Source organism: Neophocaena asiaeorientalis, unplaced genomic scaffold (genome assembly GCF_003031525.2).
Source record: "Neophocaena asiaeorientalis asiaeorientalis breed wild unplaced genomic scaffold, Neophocaena_asiaeorientalis_V1.1 scaffold828, whole genome shotgun sequence".
NCBI lineage: Eukaryota > Metazoa > Chordata > Mammalia > Artiodactyla > Phocoenidae > Neophocaena > Neophocaena asiaeorientalis.
Genome location: NW_020175443.1, coordinates 2649175 through 2671441, shown reverse-complemented (window position 1 = coordinate 2671441; position 22267 = coordinate 2649175). Strand labels below are relative to the sequence as shown.

The 22267-nt window shown below is 45.8% G+C and overlaps 1 pseudogene; it reads right to left on the bottom strand.

Moving 5' to 3' along the window:
• Positions 1–16749: 16749 nt before the first annotated feature.
• LOC112415120 (microspherule protein 1 pseudogene) lies at positions 16750–18127 on the bottom strand (annotated as a pseudogene).
• Positions 18128–22267: the final 4140 nt, after the last annotated feature.

The following is a 22267-nucleotide window of genomic DNA, read 5'->3' as shown; positions in this document are numbered from 1 at the left end:
TCCTTACACCAGTACCACATGGTCTTAATTACTGTGGCTTTGTAGAAAGTTTCAAGATTACTAGGGCTATTCTAGGTGCATTACATTTCTAAGTAACTTTAAATCATTTAGTAATTTCTGCCAACCCACTGGAATTTTGATTGGGATTGGTTTGAATGTCTATACCAATTTGGAGGTATTTAATATCTTAAAAGCATTGAGACAGTTTTTATTTCTTCCTTTCCAATTTTTTTATACTCCCTCCCCCTATTTTTTGGAACCAAAATTAAATCTCTGATTTAATTCAGGATTTAACTTGAGGAATATTAGGTGAAATTAGTCCCTTACATAAAAATATTTCATAGATTTTCCTTGGTAACATGTTAATGGTTTTTCAAGATGGAAGTTTCCAGTAACATAAATTTTACTTTTTATATAGCAATAAGTCATTAAACTGTGACAACAGAAGCTGGCACTTTCTGGGAGAGCATATATAAATACATTTCTGTGCGAATAGTAGGTATATGTTAGGGCATAAGTCTTAGACATGTACAAGCTCTGAAAATGAAAACTATTCTTTATGTTTCAGTAAAATCTTCATGAATTTTTTATGTTCAGGGAAACAGAAAGGATCCTGAAAGTATGTTTATCATGTTGTTCCTTGACATAGAGCCTATTCCAGTTGGAATGAACATGAGTTGAGCACATTTCAGTGGTACCTCCAAGTACCATGAAAGCATAATTCCTATATTATTGAAAACTAATTATCATATAAATAGTGGCACATGCCAAATTTAAGTATCCCATTAAACCAGGTTCCCAAGAAACCAGGTTGGCAAAGCTGATTCAATAAGGATGTAAAGAAGCAGGATTTATGTAGTCAGCTATCTTATGTTGAAATAAGATAGGTAAAGTAGATTGCTAAATTAAGTACAAAGCTGGTTAAAAATTCTAAAATTATAATCCTTGGGCCTATCTTTTCTACTTACTTCTAATCTGTTTTCTACATGTTAACCTAAATTCACCCATTATAAAATATCTGGACCGGAATCAATTCTTAGACAAACAAAGTCACAAATTCTGATAAGGTCAGATGGGACTATTTAAAAAAATCTCTAGTGTGATGTTCCAGGATCATCCAATTATATTTTGTTGTATTTCCAAATTTTGGATTATGTTTTCCTGAAAAATACTTATTTAAAAATTGTTTTAAAACAATCAGACTCACAGGAAGTTGCAAAAATAGTACATACAGTCCTGTGTGCCCTTCATCCAGCTTCCCACAATGGTGACCTCATATATCTATAGAACAATATCAAAATTGATACAGTATTGTTAACTAGACTACAGACCTTATCCAGTGTTCACTCTATTTCACATGCATTCATTTGTGTGTGTGTGTGTGCATGTGTATAGTTCTATGCAATTTTATCCCATGTCTACATTTGTGTAACCATCCCCACTGTCAAGATACTGTTCCAGCATAACAAGGGAATCACCTCATGCTACCCCTTTATATTTGCCCACCCCTCCCATCCTTGTCCCCTGGCAACCCTAATGTGCTCTCCATCTCTGTTTTGACAAAAAGTTTTGTCAAAAAATTTTTATCATCGTGAAAGAAACTGCTGACACTGTTATTGCTGACAGTGACAGAAATACAGAAAGATTAAAGGAATGAAATAAACACTTGGAACTACTCATGGGCCCTGACTACTGTCATGTCTGATAAGGCCTTTTTAAGACTTGGCTGGTGTAAGATGTTCTGAGTGTGGCACAAAATGAATATTCTTCCCTAGGCCCAGAATTCACACACCTAGTCCTGGACTCTTTCTTCACCCTCGTGGGCAGAACTGCCCACTGAAATGGAACAATTGATGGGTATACCCTGAGGGCGGAACCAGCCCGTCAAGCGGATGTTCATGCCTGAGGCCACTCACTCCATGAAAACTAACTCCTCAGCTGTGTTGGAGGCATCCTTCCAGGTGCCAGGGAGGATGCATCAGACCAGAATGGCAGCAGAGCCTTCCATGACGGGGTTCACTGTCTAGCAGCACAACCGCCTGCCTCTGCATATCTCTGAGACGAGAGGTTATGATTGTGTGGATTTTCCTGGGGTACCTCAGGGTGATTCCAGGTATGGAGATGCCGATTTGATAGAGCCTTTGGAAACTAAAGGATTTACATATTCATTCATCTATACATTCAACTTTATAAAATTATTTTTACTTATCAAACACAAGATGAATTGAAAACATTCTACCCTCTTAGAATTTACAGTCTATTTGAAAAAAGAGACTTGAAAAAATATATATAGGTCAGAAAATATGTTAATGTAACACATGAATGAGCGGGGTGGGGGGGTAAATCTGCCTGGAGAGGTCAAGGAAAACTTTCCAGGGGACAGAATATCTGAAATTTGACCTTTGAGAAAGACCAGAATGGAGATAGACATAGTGGGGATGCTGGGAGGGAAGTTGGTCAGACGGTGCTTTCTGGACGAGAGATCATCCTACATAAAAGATTAGAGACAAGAGAGAAAAGTGTTGTCTGATACCTAAAAGTAACTTGACTTGACTGGGCCACAGGGTGGGGCTGAGAATTTGGGTCACCGAGACTGAAAGGGCTGAGAATGTATCAGTTAGGAGTTTGGACTTGATGTTTTAGATGGTATGTGTGACTTCTGAAGGGGAAAGGGTCAGGAGCACACTTGTAGTTTAGGAAAACACTCTAGATGACATAGGATTGGAGGGGCCTGGAAAGAAGGAAAGGCAAAGGAAAGTGGAGCCGATAGTTCAGGGAGAAACGGGGGAGAGGCCTCTCATGGGACTTAATGAAAAGATATTTTCAAGAAGGAAGATGTCAGTACTTTGAACCAATGGGGAGGGGAAAGTTATTTGAAAAGTACTGCGCACCTATGAAGTTGTCAATTGGAAGATCCTTCCTGATATTAAGCAGAGCACCTCAGGAGGTGATGGAAAGGGAAGTCCTCCTGCAGAGCTGGAGGGGCTAACGGGAGAGCCCGGGTTAGGGCAGCAAACCACACCCCCGGCTCATCCGTGGAAGATCCTCCGAAGAGAGAGGCAAGCAACTGATCTGTGCAAATTATGTTTAAAATAAAGGGAATGGGGGGCTTCCCTGGTGGCGCAGTGGTTGAGAGTCCGCCTGCCGATGCAGGGGACACGGGTTCGTGCGCCGGTCCGGGAAGATCCCACATGCCGCGGAGCGGCTGGGCCCGTGAGCCATGGCTGCTAAGCCTGCGCGTCCAGAGCTTGTGCTCCGCAACGGGAGAGGCCACAGCAGTGAGAGGCCCGCATACCTCAAAAAAAAAGGGAAGCGGGGCCAGGTGGGGAAGCAGCACAGAAGAGACCTTGTTTATGTGTGGAAAGCAGCATCCTGGGGCGGAGGGCTAGAGTCTTCTTTGTGAGGCCAGAGTTGGCAAAAGAGCTTTTGAGTTTGGCTCTTTCCTCTCTCCCTTGCTGCCCTGGCTGTATTGCTGCCTGTGCTATCACCACTGAGAGACTGAAAAACAAAACAAACCTAGCTCAGGCCAAACTGGATTTTGCAGTCTAACAATAGGGCAGCAGGGATCAACAGCACAGCAGGCCACTGCGGGAGAGTTTCTTCACTCCTTAATCCCCTCTAGGCCCTAAATTTACAGGACAAAAAAGATAAAATCAATCTTAGGAGGAGATAAAGTGGTGGGGCTGTAGTCACCTAGTAGGGGGAAAGCAACAGAAGAGCAGGGACTCAACCACATTTATAAAGCCTGGGCAGATCACACCTCTCCATTTAAATTCAGTGGGAGTAACACAGGTTAAGCCTCAGAGTTTAATGCCCTCTCCTTGGTGCTTTCTAGCCTGAATAGCTGATACACCAGTGGGATGGTAACAAAGTGAACAGGTACCCATAGAGAAGCACACTGTAAGAAGGCATCAACTCAACGTTATAGCAGCAGGAATTAGAATCAACGAGACCGAACATGAATATTTAAATAAGTGTAATGTTATCAAAGATGTAAAGAAGAATGATGGTATTGGGTTGGCCAAATAGTGCCTTTGTTTTTTAAGTAAAAATAAAAGACACATTTTTCATTTTCACCAAGAACTTTATTGAACAACGTATTCACCCTTTTGTTCCACTACCTTCTGCCATTTTTCAGGCAGCTTCATAATTCCATCTTCCCAAAACTTTTTATCTTTTTGAGCAAAGAACTGTGCCAGGTGCCTTTTACAGTCTTCCAGGGAATTGAAATTTTTTCCATTAAGAGAATTTAGTAAAGACCGAAATAAATGGAAATCCGAAGGTGCAGTATCTGGTGAATACAGCGGATGAATCAGAACTTCCCAGCCAAGCTGTAACGCTTTTTGCCTGGTCACCAAAGAAACATGCGGTCTGGCGTTATCCTGGTGGAAGATTATGCATTTCCTGTTGACTAACTCTGGACTCTTTTCGTCAAGTGCCACTTTCAGTTGGTCTAATTGGGAGCAGTACGTGTTGGAATTAATCATTTGGTTTCCCAGAAGGAGCTCATAATAGAGGACTCCCTTCCAATCCCACCATATACACATCACATTCTTTGGATGAAGACCAGCCTTTGGTGTGGTTGATGGTGGTTCATTTCGCTTGCCCCACGATCTCTTCTGTTCCATATTATTGTACAGTATCCACTTTTCATTGCCCGTCACAACTTGTTTTAAAAACGGAACGTTTTCATTACATTTCAGTAGAGAATCGCATGTGGAAATATGGTCAAGGAGGTTTTTTTCGCTTAACTTATGTGGAACCCAAACATCAAAGTGATTCACGTAACCAAGCTGGTGCAAATGATTTTCAGTGCTTGATTTGGATATTTTGAGTATGTCAGCTATCTCCCACGTGGTATAACGTTGATTGTTCTCAATTAATGTCTCAGTTTGATCGCTATCAACTTCAACTGGTCTACCTGAACGTGGAGCATCATCCAGCGAGAAATCTCCAGCACGAAACTTCTCAAACCACTTCTGACACATTTGATCAGTCACAGCGCCTTCTCCACACACTGCACAAATCTTTCTGTGCATTTCAGTTGAGTTTTTACCTTTCTTGAAATAATAAAGCATAATATGCCAAAAATGTTGCTTTTTCCCTTCCATCTTCAGTATTAAAATGGCTACACAAAAATTCACCGATTTTGATGTCTTTTTTTAAATGCACGCTGATATGACAGCTGTCACATACAATCTAACAAAATTGTTTCAAGTGAAGTTAAAGACAACGAAGTGCTACTAGAGCCATCGTACGGAAAAAACCGAACGAACCTTTTGGCCAACCCAGTAATAAACTATTAAGAGAATTTTTTGCACCAAACGAGTTACAGTCATCCTCAGTGCCCTGCATAGCTTGCTCCCTCACCTCCTCAAATATTTGCACAAATATCATCTTCATGTGGCCAACAGACTAGATAATTTAAAACTGTATCCCCATGCCAATCCTTATTCCTACTCTCTGCTTTATTTTTATCCACAGCACTTATCACCTAACACACCACACAATTTATCTTTCTAGTCTGTTCCTCCCACTTACAGTGAGTTCTCTGTGAGGTCATTTGTCTGTATCCTCAGCACCTAGAATGAGGCCTAACTCTTAGTGGGTATTGAATCAATCAATACTTGTTGAACGAGATCAATAAATGAAGAAGTACAAGAGTACAAGTACAAGAGATACGGGAATTACGGATAAGGAATTAACCTATAGATTTATTATCTAAAGAAGCAAGGACAAACAGTAAAAAGGAAGGAAGGAGGAGAGAGAGGAAAGGAAGAAGGAAAGGAGGGAAGAAAGGAAGAATAAAATAACATATTCATATCAACTTGGACTTAAAATAATAAATGATATTGATGGAGAGAGGATGCTGGGGAGTGGGCACTGGGAGTGGGACCAAAAAGGATTGAGAGCTTGCTACAGTGCTTAGTGTTTAGTTGCAGGTGAGCTGTCTGTAAGGGGCTACATACACCTGAAGGCTTGGTTGGAGCAGCCTTGGTTTCTCACCACGTGGGCCTCTCCGTGGGGTTGTATTAGGCTCCCCCAGGGTCAGTGATCCAAGAGAAAGCAAGAGAGGGCAACCAAGACAGACCCCTGTCTTTTTGTAACCTAGTATCAGAGCTGACGTCCATCATTTCTGTGTTCTACTTGCTAGAATCCAGTTGTTATACATAGTGGTTAAAGATGGCCTCTGTATATTGGTCCCTGCGTTGTTTACTTCTTCACGGAAGCCTGTAGCCATGAGCTTAAGCCTGCCTGCACCAAAATAAAATTTTCACCTGCCCATTTCCTTTAAATATAGACCCAATAAGCATATGTATAGCTATTTAGAGCCTGCCTGCTTTGCATACCCCATGAAATTGCACTTAATATTTGCTTGTCATAACTGAGAGAAGTCCTTGGGCTATAAAGGATCACAAACTGCTCTGCCCTTTGTAGCTGTCTGACCAGGAGATTCCTGGCTGTGCTGCTGAATGATTCATCCTAGATTTGTAAGTCCCTCTCTGATTCCTTTCCTACCTGGGAGTTCTTTGCCCTCTTCTAGTTTTGGCCCTGCACCACTGTTTCTGGACGGTTTACTGTTTCTGAAAGGTCCACCTCTCTGTGTCGCCCAAACAGAGCTCTCTATGTGTTACTGCCATCTTGTAACCATACTTTTTGTCTTTTTCCTTGATCAGCCTGAAATCCTCAAACTCACTGCCCAGTACTTGGTACACCCCCACTTGAGGGAGGGGATCACACGGGGCAGGAATACCAGGAAGTGGGGGTCACTGCAGCCATCTCAGTGGATGCCCCCCACAGTCTGCCCTCTGGCCGCCAAAGATTCACGTCCCTCTCACACACCAGACACATTTCCCGTGTTCAGCTTTGCACACAGCAGAGGGTGAGGCTGAGCCCGGGGGTTTATGTCTCCCTTCCCCACCTGCATCTGTCACTGTGGAAATGGTTGCTGAACCACAGAACACAGTAATACTCAGCCTTATCCTTGGACTGGGCCTCCAAGATGGTGAGGGCGGCCTTGTCTCCAAGCAGGGAGCCGGAGAATTGGGAAGGGACCCCCGGAACCCGGGTGCTGCTACCACCTATTAGACACTAGGGGGCCTGACACGGCTTCTGTTGGACCCAGCTGGCATAGTTACTGGTGGTGATGGCCCCAGAACTGGAACCACAAATGAGTGTGACTGTCCCTCCAGGAGTTGTGGACAGTGAAGTTTCCCGAGTCACCACCTGGGAAGTGGCCCCTGAAAAGAGGTGAGAGACCAAAAGTCAGGAGAGGGGACAGGGGCATGGAGGTGAACCCCCACCCCTGTAAGGTCCGTTGGCCCGGGTGAAAGGAGGCCTGGGGGGTAAGAGAAAACATCGACCAGTATGAGGTAGGAGAGGCATTGGGACATAACGACCTCACCTGTTCTGGGAATCAACAAGAGACTCTAACTTCCTGCCCAGAAAACAATGGGGCTGACGGGAAGGGAAAATGGGCTTACGCCCCACAACAGACCAACCAACACCTGGCCCTGCTGTATCCTCACCAAATAAGGAATTACCCTGTATAGCAAACCACCCCCTCCCCTTGCAAGCCGCCTTCTTCTTTTACCCCAATAAAAATCCCCCTCATCCAGTACTGGGCGCGACTTCTCTGGCCCCTTTCTCTCGGACCAGTGAACCTCGCCCGGGAGCGCTCCCTAATAAAGCTCACTTGAAGCTTTCCTTTGTTTCGCGGTGCCGTTTGTTAAGATCCAACCTTACAACCCCCTCCTCCAAGCCCAATGTCCCCCTGACCTGTGCAGTGAGCCAGAAGTGTGAACAGGAGAGGAGCCCAGGCCATGGCGTAAATGCCCCGGGCTGTGCTTCTCCAGAGCCCTCAGCAGAGTCAGCCTCCACAGCTCTTGTTATAACTCCCACCAGCCTGTGGGGCGGGGCCTTCGTGCAGATGCACTTTCTTCCTGGGAACAGTCCGCAAGGCGGCTAGCTCACAGCTGCTGATCTGCTCTCCACCTGCGACCATGAGTTAGTGGGAGCCTGGAGGACCGGTTCACAGCCGTCGGCTTTCCCAGGCTCTGGATCACAGCCCCCTCTAGTGGCCATATTGAAAATATCACTGACGGATGCGCTCCTCTCCGCAACCCCTCTTCCCTCAGGTCTGGAGTTTTTAGGTCTCTTTGAGGTCAGTGCCTGGGATGCCCCAGGCAGGAACTGGATGGAGGAATTTCAGGAAGAGGAGGCCTGAATGAATCACCACCTCTGTTTCTTCTTTACTCCAATTCACACACATTAGACTTGCTTGTGGAGTACAGGAGCCGGGGTCCTGGATTCTCCTGCTGTCTCAGCTCCTCAGGGACCCACTCAGGAACATGGGTACATAGGCAGCTGACTGTCCCGTGGTCAGATGCTTGGTTTCTACCAGGGCCTGGTAGCATTTCAGAACTGATTTCTTTCTTTCTTTCTCTTACCAGAATTTTCAATTTCTTTTTAAAATTATTTTTTAATTTAAAAACATTAAAATTTTAAAAATTGAGGTAGAGTTGACAGGATTGATTTCTGAATGGTGTTTAGTTCTCTGCTGCTTCAGAAAACTGGATGGCTACATTATGATTTTTCTTTTAGGCTTGCCAAATACTTTGTGTGTTTGGGGGCGGGGGGCTGGGTCACAGGACTCGAATGGCAGGGCTGTGTGCCTCATAGCTTCAGAGCACTTGTCAGCTCTGGGCCACCTTAAACCTAGTAGCCTCTGTATAACCCAGTAAGCTGATGGAGCAGTATTCCCAACAGTGGAATATAGACTTCCAGAAGCTGAAGTGGCCAACTAAGTGTGTACTTCTCTTTTAAGAGTGGCAACTGTGAGATGCAGTAATTGGTCTTACTCTGGAGGGCATGTCCTGTCATGTCACAGACTAATGTTCCCCTAGGAAGCTCATCGATAATGATGGACCTCTAAAATTTACAGGGTTTGTCTAGAGCAGTTATTATACCAAGGTTTTTACTGTATTTGCCATATCTTATACCATGTCTTCAATAGAACGGATTGGCCTGATGGTCTGTGGAATGTCCAGATGGCCCAGGTCCCTTGGGATACTTAAAGTAGAAGAATTAGTGTAGCTCTGGGACAAAACATCAGTGTTATGCTGTTAGTCCATCCTATGACTATGGATTGCTTTCAATCTTTTTTCTTGATAGAAATGGAAAAGTATGCATTCACCAGATCAATGGCAATGTAAAATGTAACTCTTCTGTGGTGGCTTCCTCAGGAAAATATCTGTGAGCTGAAGATTTTCCTGCAGGGTTTTATTGTAAATGACCTATAAAGGAGTGAGGGAAGGGGATGGCACAGCAGAAGAAACTGATCTGCCCTGGAGTAGCAGTAGAGGCCTCAACTGGTGCCGTGCGGATTTGTGTAGGTGTAGGTGGGAGGGTCCTTCAGACTTATTGCAAATTGTGGCAGGTGACTGGGCCTCTGTGCTCCTGCAACAAGCAATCATTTGATGTGGGTGCCCCTGGGTGAGGGGTGTAATCTCATGCAGGTCAGCTCATTTAATGCCAGGGAATTACCAGAGAGAGACGTAGCTGTTAGCTATCAGCAGCAAATACTCCTGGAAGTTGGAGGGAAGAGAGTCTTGGTTCTGAAGGAGGGCACTGGGTGACACATTTTCAAGCCCATACATCAGGTTCCTGGAGGAAAAGCACAAGGCAGAGCTTTTTTCCTTCCAAGTACAAGGGCACTTGGGGACAGGCAGGATCCATAAAAGAATGAGTATCAGAAAATGGGAGCTCCTTGCAAATTTTGTATGTGTAGATGGACCCCGCTCCTCTCCACGAGGAAGGCTGTGGTAGATCTCTTGGTCCCCATGGCATGGGAGGAAGCACCAGAGGTGGGGCTGAGCCTGTCACCCCTCTGAGGCTCTTTGAGCTTCTGCATGCGCAGCAGAGGAGTCCAGGTGGTCCGGAGGCTTCTGCCCGGGCTCAACAGGGCACTGCCTGACAGCTCATTCACTGCTGACCCCCAGGCTCAGGAATCCTGGACCTCCCACCATGCTCAAAATGACCATTGCTCAAGCAGCCCCAGGTCTGGAAAGTGAGTCACTAGTAGACAGAACAGTAGCTCCACGTCTCAGGCGCTCCTGCAGCCAGAGGCGGAAGGACCAACAGGGTATCTGGAGGAGATGGGGCAGAGCGTCAGAGCTGCTGGAGGACAGATTGTAACTAGGTAAAAGCAAGAAGGGGCTATAGGGAAATTCTACAATGCACGGAGGTCCTCTTATAATTAAGGAACGTTATTTCATTTGATGTAATTATAATAGCTTCTTTAAAATTTTTGTTTGCTAATTCCAACCTCTGGGTCATCTCAAGATTTATCTCCTGAGTATCTTGTCTCATAGGAAATAGGCACATTTTCACATTTCTTTGCTGCTAAATAATTTGAGATTGTATTTGGAACTTTATGAATATTATATCATGTTGATTTGGGGTTCCATTATATTTCTCCTAGTAATTTTGATTTTTTAAAGCAGGCAGTAATTTTGTTGGGTTCACATTGGAAACCCTGCCTCCTGGATAGTAGGTAGTAATTTTGTTGGGTTCACATTGGGAACCCTGCCTCCTGGATAGTAGGTAGTTGAAATCCAGTCAATCCCTTTGCTCTTTAGTCTTCTCGGGAGCTGCCTGCCACATGCCCGGCTCAGATATGAGCCAGAGAGTTAGGCAGAAATTATACAAAAACTTCAGGCTTCCCCTCCGTGGCTCTTCTGTTTTTAGGATTTCCTCCTTCTTTCCCAGTGGCTGTGGTTTCTCTGGACTCTATGGACTATGTCTTCAAGAAAGACAGACTGTGGGTTTTCTTTAGGGGCTTAGCCATGGCAATTCCTGCTGACTCTAGTCTAAAAGCCATAAAAATCGGGAAACTGTTTCACCATACCCTTCTTCAAAGTATCAGTTTCCAAGCAGAATCTTCCTGCTTTTCTTCACTGTCCAGGTCGTTCAGATAGTTGCTTTTCAATACTTTGTCCAGAATGTGTAGTTGATATCTGCATAGGGTTCTGTTCAGTAGGAGCTTATACAGATATACCCAAAGCAGAGCTATCCTGTCTTTTCAAAGAAGACTTTCCTGCAACAGAGTTTAGATTATATGTTATTTACTAGGGCTTTGTTGCATGCCCACCAAGAGCTCGGGAGAGGGAAAGGCAGCCACAGGTCTGTGTGTCAAAGCTTTACTGAGCTTTCCTTGCTAAGGAAGGAGGGAGAAATAATGTTGGAAGAGAATAGTGCTTGCAACCCAGAGAGAGAAAGGAAGTGGGACACCGTTCTCCCTGTTCAGCAGTTATAGCCTTGAAGCTCAAACACTAAGTGTGACCCACTTCCTTTGAGGCATGATCATTGACCATCCTGAGGCCCCAAACCAAGAACCAGCCTCTGAACTAAGAAGAAGGAAGGGGCTCGGGGCAGGGCGCTGAGCTGAGCCAGGAGGTTCGAGTGTCGCTTTTCTGTTGAGCTGTCACGGTGGTGGTAATCCGTGAACCAGGCTGCACAGTGGTGAAATGCTTCATCTTCAGGCTGGGCTCTTGTGATGGTAAGCGCAGACTTGCCTCCAAGGAAGGCACCGGAGAACAGCTTGAGGACACTTGGGTCTCTGTGAGTGTGGTCACCAATCAGACGACCCTGGTGAGGCTTCCGTTGGACCCAATCTGCATAGTTACTGGTGGTGACAACCCCAGCACTGGAGCCACAGATGACTGTGACCTTCTCACCAGCGATTGTGGTCAGCGAGGTTTCCTGAATCACCTCAGCCTGGAAAGTGAGTCCTACAAGCAGTGACAGAGATGGAAATGTCAGGGAGCAGTCATGGGCCACGATGGGACAGGAACTACCTCCATGGTCCTCTGCTAGCAAAGCTCACAGGGTCTCCCTCTGACCTGTGAGTGAACGACGGGTGTGAAGAGGAGCAAAGTTGTCTGGACCGTGGGGTATACACCCCAAGAGGTGTGTCTTCTGGAGCCCTGACACCTCTCTGGCTGGCCAGGAATTGCCAGTCCCTAAACCCTACAGGAGAAATTATGCAAATAATCTCCCCAGGCCAGTACATTTAGTTACTTGAAAAGGAAATGGCTACTGGGATGTCAGACAAGTGACCATAGGCCTGGGGCATATCTGCTCTGCGCCTATGGGCCTGGGCAGGAGCTGGAGGGGAGTGCAGGTGAGAAGAGGTCTTTTCATGTGTGTTTGCTTGGCATTTTTCCATAATCCTCATAACTCATCAGTTCTTGATGTCAGAGACCTCTCTTAGGTTCTCATCTGCCAACAATTCTTTTTCTTTTAGTTTTAATTTATTTATTTATTTTTAAATTTTTTGGCTGTGTTGGGTCTTCGTTGCTATGCGCGGGCTTTCTCTAGCTTCAGTGAGTGGGGGCTACTCTTTGTTGCAGTGCGTGGGCTTCTCATTGCAGTGGCTTCTCTTGTTGCGGAACTCGGGCTCTAGGCACGCAGGCTTCACTAGTTGCAGCACGCGGGATCAGTAGTCGCGGCACGCGGGCCCTAGAGCACGTGGGCTCAGTAGTTGCGTTGCGTGGGCTCTAGAGCCCAGGCTCAGTAGTTGTGGCACACAGGCTTAGTTGCTCCATGGCATGTGGGCTCTTCCCAGATTAGGGATAGAACCCGTGTCCCCTGCATTGGCAGGCGGATTCTTAACCACTGCGCCACCAAGGAAGTCCCCTGCCAGCAATTCTTGGTTTAATTTTATACTGTACTTACGGATTTGCTATTACTAAAACATACATGTGGATTTTGTGTGGCAAGGAGCATTTAGAAATATAGAACACCTGCCCTCATCCCAGACTCACTGAATCAGAATCCACATTTTACGAGATGCTCAGATGATCCGTGTGCACGTTAAAGTTTGAGAGAAACTGGTCTAACGCGTGCTCGAAAGCACTGGTGTGATTTTGGATGTGAATTGTCCCAAATGCCTCAATCTGTTCTGCCTCCAACTAATGTGTGCTGCAGTTAACTCCCTGTTTCCTGTTCTATTCACTGTGAGGTTAAGAATACTGTACTTGAGACCTTACCACAAGGGCTGGGGCAGGTTAATGTCTTGGTTCCTCCTTTGGGTCTGTCACTGCGGCGAGCACCACTGTATACCAGCCAACAGTAGTATTCAGCCTCGTCCTCGGATTGAGCCCCCGAAAGGGTGAGGGCAGTTTTGCGAACCTGAGAACCGGGCTGGGGTCCAAGAGAGTTACTGCTTGTGTCCTAAATCAGCGTCCTGGGGGCTTGGCCAGGTTTCTGCTGGAACCGGCATGGATAGTGACTGTTGGTCACTGGTCCAGTGCTGGAGCCACAGGTGAGGGTGACTGCCCCTCCTGAGGACACGATCACTGAGGGCTCCTGAGTCGCCACAGCCTGGGACCCTGAAACCAAAAACAGACACATGTTAGGAATGAGGAACAAAGGCAGAGGCATCCCTCCAAAGGCTGGTCTCTGCATCTGTGTGGACCTGGGCAGTGAGTGAGGAGAAGGAGGAAGAAAGGAATCCAGGCCATGGTGCAGACATTGGAAGGACCCCTGCCCCAGGGCGGGCGCTGGACTCTGATGGTTCCTTATCCCCTACTGAGCTTCCTGCATGAAGCGGGTGTGTTTGAGTGGTGCATTATGCAAATCTGAGCCCTCTACCAGCCTCTCCACTACCCAGGTCCTCAGCCCTGAGAGCAGCTGCACCGTCAGGGGTAGCCTGGGGTGGCTGTGTGCTGTGGATTTACCCTGTGAGAGGAAACAGCTGCTCTAAGATATTCCCCGGGCCAGTGAACAATTGGTTCAGGGTCCCATTAAATCTGAACCACTGGGGGACTTCCCTGGTGGCGCAGTGGTTAAGAATCCTCCTGCCAATGCAGGGGACACGGGCTCGAGCCCTGGTCCGGGAAGATCCCACATGCCGCGGAGCAACTAAGTCTATGCGCCACAACTACTGAGGCTGCGCTCTAGAGCCCGCAAGCCATAACTACTGAGCCCGTGTGCCACAACTACTGAAGCCCGCACGCTTAGAGCCCGTGCTCTGCAACAAGAGAAGCCACTGCAATGAGAAGGCCGCGCACCGCAACAAAGAGTAGCCCCCGCCTGCCGGAACTAGAGAAAGCCCGCGCGCAGCAACGAGGACCCGACACAGCCCAAAATAGATAAACAAAATAAATAAATAAATATTTTAAAAGGTTTTTTTAAAAAATCTGAATCACGGGTTTTCTCAAGTCCTCTGAAAAGACTCACAGCGCCTCCCAGTGGCCTCCCCATGCTGAGGGCATGTGGTCTCCTTTAACAAGTACTAGTAACTGTTGATTTATATTTTTGACGTTGCAACTGTATTTCCCAGGCCAATCCACATTCATTGCTTGTCTCTTCTTTGCTCGGTCCTGTTTGTAAATACTTCTTTTTTCTAGCTGTTGTTGAAATCCCACCCCAGTGTCTGTAATTTAATTTTAGCGTTACACGATCTTAATTTCTTATCTAAGTGTTTTGAATGACTAAACGAATTGTTTCATGAACAACTCACTCTATTGGAGTTATTAATTTAGAATCTCAAGTTGAATAAACAGCTGGCTTAAATCAGAATTATTTTAATAATTTACTTTAGAGAATTTTTTTAAATGACCAAAACCTGAGGGTTATAGGTTTTTCTGCCAGTTCAGTGGAGAATAAAGTCAACAAAGTATACTTGACCAACCCCCCAAAAAGCTCTGGACACCAGGCTTGGGTGAGCTTTCCTGGTCTGCAGTCCTCCCTGCACAGGACCACACACTGGTGCTGGGAGAAGCCAGCACTGTCTCTGACTCCCCTGGGAGAAGATAACTGGAAGCTTGAACTTGGAATTCTCTTGGACCCTGCCCAAGTGCTTCTTCCTTTGATGGATTTTAATCTGTACGCTTTTGATGTAGTAAACCATATTTATGAATACAAATATGAGTCTGAGTGAGTTATGCTAGGGAATTATCAAAACTGAACTTGCAATTGGTGTCAGAATTGAGGGTGTTCTTAGGTACCCTCAGACTCTGCAGGATCCCAGCTCACATCGGTTTATCACATTGACGGCATCATTCTGAGTCACCTGTAATGAGGCAACTCCAAGTCTCTTGGCCTGTTAAGGTGCCACAGGGCCAGCATAAAAGGAAGGATATCCTGGATACTTATGCACACCTTCCCAGTCCTGTATTCTTCCACTGCTCTTGGAAACTGCACACCATAGAAACCCTCCTCATTTTTTATTGTGGTAAAATATTCATAACATAAAATTTACCATTTTAATCATTTCTAAGTGCACAGTTCAGTGGCACTGAGTAAATTCACATTATTGAACAACCATTACTACCACCCATCTCCAGAACCTTCTCTTTTTCCAAACTGCAGCTCCATACCCACTAAACAGTAACTGCCCATTGTCCCCTCACCCAGCACCTGGAAAACATCATTCTACTTTGTGTGTCTATGAATTTGACTGCTTTAGGTACCTCTTTTAGGGGAATCATACAAGATTTTTCTTTTTGGGACCATCTTATTTCACGTAGAAGAATGTCTTCAAGGTTCATCCACATTGTAGAATGTGTCAGAACTTCCTACCTTTTTAAGGCTGAATGATATTCCATTGTTTGTATATACAACGTTTTGTTTTTACATCCATCCGTTGATGCTATTAACATAGGTGTACAAATATTTCTTGATGACCTTGCCTTTAACTCTTTCGGGCACTTACCCAGAAGTGAAATTTGGATCATATAGTAATTTTAGGTTTAATTTTTTGAGAAACCACCGTACTGTCTTCTACAGCGGCTATACCATTTTATATTCCCACTAGCAATGCACAAGAGTTCCAGCTTCTGCACATCCTTTCTAAAACTTGTTGTTTTCTACGCTTTTGGTAATACCATTCTAAATATAAAGTGGGGGGCTTCCCTGGTGGCGCAGTGGTTGAGAGTCCGCCTGCCGATGCAGGGGACACAGGTTCGTGCCCCGGTCTGGGAAGATCCCACGTGCCGCGGAGCAGCTGGGCCTGTGAGCCATGGCCGCGGAGCCTGCACGTCCGGAGCCTGTGCTCCGCAAAAAAATAAATACACAAATAAAATTAAAAAGTAAATATAAAGTGGTATCTCACTGTGGTTTTGATTTGCATTCCCTGAATGATTTGTGGTGCTCAGCATCTTATCACATGCTTATTGCCCATTTGTGTGGAGAAATGTCTCTTCAAGTCTTTGCCCATGTTTTATGTTGTTGGTGGTGCTGAGTTCTTTATATAGCCTGGATATTAATCCCTTATCAGATATAAGCTTTATACGCACACACACTCACACACACGTATGTATTTTTCCATTGTGAGTTGCCTTTTCACTCTGTTGGTAATGTCCTTTAGTGAGCATACATTTTGTTTTGGGGGGGTGGAACTCAGTGCTTTGTATTTACAAAAGAAAAATAATAAAGGAAAAGTCTGAAGCTAATCAGCTGGAGACAGAGGGCAAAGGTGGGAATCTGGGGGAAAGGGTAGGGTCCTCTGCAGAGAGGGAAGGGGAGGGGCTCTGGCACTAAGGAAGCCTGAGGGTCCCAGCCTCTAGGGGCTTCCCCAGGGCCAGCCCTACCCTCCCGCACAGACTCAGATCAAGGGGCCAGGAGCTGAGTCTCCCGCAGCCCCCTCTGGTTTTTGCAGGAGCCTGAGTTCCCAGCTCCAGGGCTCTGGGATGGCAGGGGAAACTGAGGCCAGAGAGAGCCCATGGGCCCTGCCACCACTTCTCACTGTGGCGTGATCTTGGCAGCCTCAGCCCGAATAAGGGCAGTGAGGTCCCGGTTGATGAGGAAGATGAATCACAGGCTGGCAATCTCCACCACAGAGTTGTTTCTAAGGCGCCATTTAGAGCCACACAGCACAGGCCGTCCATCAATGTAGATGGGTCGCCGGCCCTCATTGACAATGAAGAAATTACCATTGTTCTTCAGCCTGATGACACCTTGTTTCTGGGAGACCTTCCAGGCTGGACCCTCCAGAGACAGGTCCATGTCAATCTGGTTATCCTTGGTTGCTCTGCCTACGGTGATCTCTCTCGAGCACAACAGGTAATGCAACATGCGGCCCCGCAGCACTGCCAGGGTCTGGTTGTCAAAGTCCGGAGAGCTCATGCCTGTGATGCTATCTACTAGCACCTGCCACTTACGCAGTTCCTGTTCCAGCTGCCGAATCTCTCGTTTCTGGCACCGGTCAGCCACTGTCAGCTCATGTTCTAGGACTTCATCTCACATGTCCTTGAGCTTACTGTCATCAATCAAGTCCTCTGCATCGGAGAAGTTCAGCACTTGGTCCCCCTTGGACAGCGGCTGCACTGTCTGGTCCTCCAACAGGTAATACTGCTTCACGAGCTGCCAGTGGGCCTGCAGAGCCTTGGCAGTACGGGCCAGGTAGAAGGCATCGGGGTGTCTGTGCAGCAGGTCCTGGAAGGTCTCCAAGGTGGGCTGGCTGGTCGATCCCACTTTGCTCAGCAGCTGCTCTTCAGCCTTGCTAAACAGGGCCTTGCTCTGGAAGGTGGCAATGGCCTCTGGGTGCAGCTGTCTCATGGCCTGGCAGGCCAGCTTGGAGATGACAGGATCGTAGAGCAGGGCATACCAGCACTCCTGGACTTCCCGCAGGATGAAGGGGCAGCTGAACTTCACGCCCAGGTGGACAGATGTCAGGTCATTGGTCTGCAACACGGCCCTGATGAGCAGGAGGCCGTCCGCAGGCTTCCAGTGGCCCAGATCCTTGGTCACCTGGAGTGGCTGTTTGCTCTTCTTCACACGCTTCACGAGTCCAGGGGCTGGGGCTGGGCTGGGTGGCACAGGGGTTCTGGGGGCCTTGGACACCTTCTTCTCACTGGAGGAGGGTTCACTCCCCGAACAGTGCCCTGTTTCCATCCCACTGGCCCCCTTCGCCCGGGTAGAGGACTTAGTCAGGCTGCTCTCCACCAGCTCATCGTCAAACTTCTTTCTCTTGATGAACCTGGAGGAGCTTCTCCGTTTAGGGATGGTGCCCAAAGCCTGTGAGGAGGCCCGCTTCTGCCCTGCCAGTGACTCCTCATCCTCTGAGCGGCTGGCAGTGCCTGATGCCATCAGGGATGGATTTGGCAGCCCCTGAAAGTCTTTGTCCGTCCTCTCACAGTCCCAAAGCCACTGGTTCCAAACCACAGGGCTAGAGGGAAGGGTCCCACAGGCTCATCCAAGGATTCTGACCAGGTGAGCTTAGAGGCTGAGAAGAGATTCATTCCTAGGCTGCCAGCTCCAACAGTTTCTCCGTGGCGACGGCAACAGCCACAGGGCCTAACATACATTTTTAATTTTAATGAAGTTCAATTTATCTATTTTTTAAAAAATAAATTTATTTATTTATTTGGCTGTGTTGGGTCTTTGTTGCTGGGCGCAGGGTAAGCAGCGAGCGGGCGCTACTCTTCATTGTGGTGCCCGGGCGTCTCATTGGGTGGCTTCTCTTGTTGCAGAGCACGGTCTCTTGGCACGCGGGCTTCAGTAGTTGTGGCACTCAGGCTCAGTAGTTGTGGCTCGAGGGCTCTAGAGCGCAGGCTCAGTAGTTGTGGCACAGGGGCTTAGTTGCTCCGCGGCATGTGGGATCTTCCCGGACCAGGGCTCGAACCCATGTCCCCTGCATTGGCAGGCGGATTCTTAACCACTGTGCCATCAGGGAAGCCCAATTTATCTATTTTTAATTTTTAAATTTTGCCTGTGCTTTTGGTGCCATACCCAAGAAGCCATTGCCAAATCCAATATCGTGACAACTTTTCCTATTTTTTTTCCTAAGATTTTTATTGTTTTAGCTCTTAGATCTTAGGCCTTTGGTCTTCTTTTGAGTTTTTTGTATCTGGTGTAAGGTAAGGGTCTAACTTCATTCTCTTGCATGTAGATATCCAGTTTTCCCAGTACAATTTGTTGAAAAGACTGTCCTATTCTGATTGAATGGCCTCAGCACCCTTGTTGAAAATCATTTTGCCATGTACGTAAGGGTTTATTTCCAGGCTCTTTATTTGATTCTATTTATCTATAGACCTACTACTATAGATTTTTTTTTTTTTTTTTGACTGTGCTGTGCTGCATGCGGGATCTTAGTTCCCAGACCAGGAACTAAGTGCCCCCTGCAGTGGAAGCATGGAGTCTTAACCACTGGACTGCCAAGGAAGTCCCCTGACTACTGTAGCTTTGTAGTACATTTTGAAATCAGAAAATGCAAGAACTCCAATTTTGTTCTTCTTTTACCAGATTGTTTTGGCTATTTGAGGGGTCCCTTGAGATCGTATATGAATTTTATGACACATATTTCTATCATTTCAAAATGCATTGTTGGGATTTTGATAGGGATTGCAAGTAATCTGTATATTACTTTGAGTAATATTGACATCTTAACAATATTAAGTCTTCCAGTCCATGAACATGGGATGTCTTTCCATTTATTTGTGCATTCTTTAATTTCTTTCAGCAGTGTGGTGTAGTTTTCCCTGAAAAAGTCTTTCACCAACTTGGTTAAATTTATTCCTAAGTATTTTATTCTTTTGATGCTGTTGTAAATTGAATTACTTTCTTCATTTCCTTTTCTGGTTACATTTGTTGTTCGTGTACAGAAAGGCAACAGATTTTTGTCTGTCAGTTTTGTACATTGCAACTTTGCTGAATTATATTTTAACTTTTTTTGGTGGAATTATTAAGGTTTTCTCCGTATAAGATTGTATTGTCCGCAGACAGATAATTTTACTTCTTCATTTCTAAGTTGGCATCCTTGTCTTATTCCTGAGAGTACAGGAAAAGCTTTTTGTCTTTCGCCATTGAATATAAGGTTAGCTATAGGTTTTTCATATGTAGCCTTTGTTATGTTAAGGTAAGCTTATTCTATTCATAGTTTGTTGAGTGTTTATATCATGCAAGGGTATTGAATTTTGTTAGTGATTTTTTGCATCAGTTGAGATGATTATGGGTTTTGTTTTTCCTGTATTGTGTTAATATGGTGTATTGCATTGATTGATTTTTGTGTGTTGAACCATCCTTGTATTCCAGGACTAAATTTCACTTGGTCATGGGGTAGAATCCTTTAAATATGCTACTGAATTCAGTTTGCTGGTATTTTGTTGAGAATTTGCACCTCAGTTTTCATAAGGTATATTGGTCTGTAGTTTTCTTTTCTTGCAGGGTCTTTGGTATCAGGATAATGCTGGTCTCATAGATTAAGCTAGGTAGTTTTGGACTTTTCTTCAACTTTTTGGAAGAGTTTTTGAAGGATTTTTGTTAACTCTTTTTTTATGAGACTGATGCACTGCTTACTTCACTAAGAAGGAACTTGTTAATTCTTTTTTAAATCTTTGGTATAATTCACCATGAAGCCATCTTGTTCTGGTTTCCTTTTTCCTAGGAAGTTTTTGATTACTGATTTAACCTCTCTACCTGTTTGAGGCCTATTCACATTTTCTATTTCTTCATAACTTAGTCTTGGTAGATTGTACATTTATAGGAATTTTGTCCATTTCATCTACAGAATCTAATTTGTTGGTGTATAGTTGTTCGTAGAACTCTCATGTAACCCTTTTTATTTCTGTTTAATTGGCAGTAATGCTTACTCTTTATGATTTTAATTATATGAGTCATCTATATTTTTTCTTAGTCAATTTGACTAAAGGTTTGTCTAATTTTTTAAAAAATCTTTTCAGGGAACCTACTCAGTTTTGTTTTGATTTTCTATTGTTTTTGTATTCTCTATTTGGTTTTTCTCTGCTCTAAAATTTATTATTTCCTTCCTTCTGTTAGCTTTGGGTTTAGTTTGTTCTTTTTTTTTCTAATCCATAACTCTCCTGTCTCTAAGGGCTGAGCTCTCTGAGCATATGAGGATTTTTTTCCACACTTCCCCATGGATATAAATCACTACATGAACATACTACCCACATATAGAGCACAACAATACTTGGGCTGGGCCCCCGTGATGGTGAGGGCAGCTTTATTCCCAATGATGGATCCAGAGAAGTGACCAGGGACCCCAGAGGAGTGGCTGTTTGTGCTGTAGATAACAGTTTGGGGAGCCTGGCCTGGGGTCTGCTGGTACCAGCTGGGGTGGTAACTGGTAGAGACTGACCCAGAGCTATGGCCACAGGTGAGGGTGACTGTCCCACCTGGAGACACTGAAAGTGACGGCTCCTGGACCACAGTCTGAGAATCCACCCCTAAAACTGACAGGAGAGAGACAGGGCTTGTTATGGAGACAAGGTCCCCTGAGCCCCTACTTGTAGGTGCCCCCAAGGATGCATAGCCCTGGCCCCTGACCTGAGCTGTAAGTGAGGAGCCCGAGCAGAAACATCCAGACCATAGTGGGGACACTCCCAGGACGCCAGCTCTTCAGCCTCCTGGGCTGGAGTGTGGGGTCCTCGGGCCTTTATATGCCTCCGCGACCCATTAGGAGGAGGAGGGGCCTCATGCAAATAAGCTTCCTGCCTCTCTGTGCCCAGTGTCCCCTGATGTCCCCTGGGGGAGGTCTCGAAGGAGGCAGATGCTGGGGCTTCACAGAGACCGGGGACAGCGTGGGGATGAGACAGAGTGATGAGGGTGACGTCTTTCACCACATGTTCTCCCCAAGACCCTGGTGACCTTGGTCCTCCATGTCTTCCCTGGAGAGTCTGAGAGCTGAAGGAGGAGATGTGGTGTCCTCACGTCCTGCCCAGAATCTAGTCCATCCCAAATCTCACCCCATTCCTGGGTCATTTCCTCCTTCCTCAGTGAAACCCCTGCTTGTCTTCTTTGGAGGAGCTTAGCAGTCACTCCTCCTCCAGTAGCGAGTCCACTGTGACATCACAGAGCCCACGTCTGGGGTGTGAGGGGACAGGGGACTCCCTTGACTCAGCCCTGGACCCTGTCCTAGCAGCAGTGGTGTGGGGACCAGGGCTGGGAGGGCCAACAGGTAGAGCTGCATGGCCAGGTTTGGGATGACAGCCTCCCTTTTTGAAGAAGCATATATTATATGACATCCCTTCAATTTAACTGCCAATTTTAGGAGAAAAATTCATAATGTCACATAGAAATTAAGATAACTCACAACATCATAGAAAACAGAGTTGAAATACATGTCACATAACCAGAAATAAAAATAACGCTGTGTGTGAATAAGTATGTGTGAGCATCATGGGATGTTTTAAAACTCCCTTCCCTTTACATTCTGCTGTGGAGCCAAAGGACTAGGAAGGGTGGAGAAGCGATTTGGGATGTAAAGAGGATGAACAGGGAGTTCAAATTTCTTAAGTAT